Raw genomic sequence first — 2,500 nt, 5'->3', positions numbered from 1 at the left:
GTGGCATCGGAGGTGGTTGGGGACACAACATAGAAAATAAGGACGGAATCAAGGGAGAACGGAGAGGGAAAATGCGCTTGGAAGACAGAGACAGAGTTACCTCTAACTCCAATTGACTGAGGGCAAATCCAAACTCTGGAACAAAAAATAAAAACCTGACCGGACTAAAATTGTGCCTGAGTGCACTTAATACTCATTGTTAAATTTCACATACATGGTAGAACAAATGTTGTTTGTATTGAGCAAAAGCTGTTTGTCGCTTTGGGATACTACAATCACCCCTTACTGGTGAATCTTGAGGTTCTGCTCATCTGTTCAGAGCAAGGTTGAACAAATGTTTTCAGAGGTAGAGGTTTGGTAATGCATTGTATTGGGAATGATTTGATGAATTAGACGCAGATCAGCCGCAGATTAGCTGCCCTAACCAATCCCCTCTGCCCTGGTGTAATAACACAGAGGAGAGAGAGAGAGAGAGAGAGAGAGAGAGAGAGAGAGAGAGAGAGAGAGAGAGAGAGAGAGAGAGAGAGAGAGAGAGAGAGAGAGAGAGAGAGAGAGAGAGAGAGAGAGAATAAAAGGAGAGAGAACAAAGAAAAGATGGACACGGAGAGATAGATACAGAGATGCAGAGAGATGCAAATGATGAGAAAGGGATAGGGGTGCCGTTTAGAGTGGGTAGTTGAGAGATAGACAGAAGGAGAAATGTACGTATAGATGGAGAGAGCAAGATGAATGAGCTGAGAAGGGAGGAAGCAGACTCTCATTAAGTCATTATGGTGGAAGAGTAAACAGAAGGATTGGAAGAACTGCAGTGCAGGTAAAGAAAGAGAGAGAGAGAGAGAGAGAGAGAGAGAGAGAGAGAGAGAGAGAGAGAGAGAGAGAGAGAGAGAGAGAGAGAGAGAGAGAGAGAGAGAGAGAGAGAGAGAGAGAGAGAGGGAGAAGGAGAAGGTAGGGTAGAGGCAATGAGAGAGAGCAGTATATGTGCAAATGAAGCTAATTATTATATGTAATATTCTTGATGTTTTGCTAACACTGTTTTTCAACAGTTGTATCGAGTAACTTTGAATCTGAATTGGAAATAGAGAGGGAGAGACAGACTACAACATGAAATGTATAGTAAGCCCATCCCAATGACTCCCTACACAGATTCAAAACTAGACAGAGCTGAGGACACTTAGGATTATTCCCTATATGGTGAATGCAAAACTAGACCCACCAGACAAAAAAACATTCTGCCAGCAGGGTGGGAGATAGAGGGGCAGAGAGAGCGTCTGTATTAAAAGCACAGAATCAGAATGACCATATTCTGGAGTACTGGAAGTTCCTTTACCCCATCGCCCCCATCCCCCTCCTCATTGACCCCGTCCCCTCATCGCCACATGGCCCATTGAAATAATTCCGTCTGGTCTGGGAGGTTGCCGGCGGCAACCATTGGACCGTCGTCGAGGGCGATGTAATGCCACCCCTCTGTTTACTTCATACATGACCAACTGATGGCCTGGCAGCACCTACGGCCAAATATGGATGGAAACCCATCCAGAGATCTGTGATAAAGAGGGATAGAGAGTGGAGTAGAAAGGAGAAAAGCTGTTTTTCTTTTTCCTTTTTCTATTTCTTTCTACTTTTCATCCGTTATCACCATGTCTGCCTCTTTCCCCTTTTATTTTTCCCATGGGGCTTTTTTGTCTTTCCTTTGTGACCAGTTTCCTTTGTGCTTTCCCTGTCTCTCTCTTTTCTTTGCCCAATCTCTGTCTTTCTTTCCGGTACCCGAATGCTCCTTGATCGCAGATTTTCAGTGAGATTAGAATGGCAACTGTCACGGTCATCTGTTGGCCTGACCACACGGTGTACACTGGACTGAACTCCAAGATCTGGGGCATAATGGTTAGCTGAATTTCTCACTGATGGCCAGGCATGTTTGACAATTGAAATGAAGAGACTAACTGGAAACATACTTATTTGTGATATAGTAGATCATTATTATATATCATGATTATTGTGATATAAAGAAAGTTGCTCTGCTAAGGAGGTTATGTTTTCCGTCGCATTGGTTTGTCTGTCTGTCTGTCTGTCTGTCTGTCTGTCTGTCTGTTTGTCTGTTTGTTTTTCTGTCTGTCAGCAGGATAACTCAAAAAGTTATGAACGGATTTGGATTAAACTTTGTTATGTGGAGTTGTTGGAAATATCAAAAGGAACAAGTGATTACATTTTGGTGGTGATCTGGATCAGAACCAGGATTACAAAAAAAAAGATTCTTCACCATTTCTAGAGTAAAAAATCTAGACGCCCCTAGTGACCGCAAATTGAATTGTGGGACAGGGCGGCTTTTGACAACTCCACAAAAAGAAGGCAGAAATAGGGTGTGTAACATAGTCAAATGTTCTATCAAACAGCTTCCTTGGCGGAGGTCTGCACTCTCTGAGTGCATTTCTAGTTGTACTATGCTTTTTCCCATATCGCCCAGCATTAGTTGCAGGTTTGAATCCTAGAACCAGTAGGATGC

At 43.3% G+C, this 2,500-nt stretch overlaps 1 protein-coding gene across 1 annotated transcript in view; it reads left to right on the top strand.

Annotated features, from left to right (window-relative positions):
- The window catches only part of LOC134467678 (probable E3 ubiquitin-protein ligase HECTD2), a 38,227-nt gene that overhangs the window by 15,764 nt on the left and 19,963 nt on the right, over nt 1-2,500 (top strand). The window lies entirely within an intron of this gene.

The sequence above is a fragment of the Engraulis encrasicolus genome, chromosome 17 (genome assembly GCF_034702125.1).
Source record: "Engraulis encrasicolus isolate BLACKSEA-1 chromosome 17, IST_EnEncr_1.0, whole genome shotgun sequence".
NCBI lineage: Eukaryota > Metazoa > Chordata > Actinopteri > Clupeiformes > Engraulidae > Engraulis > Engraulis encrasicolus.
This window is presented reverse-complemented; position numbering and strand designations above follow the sequence as displayed.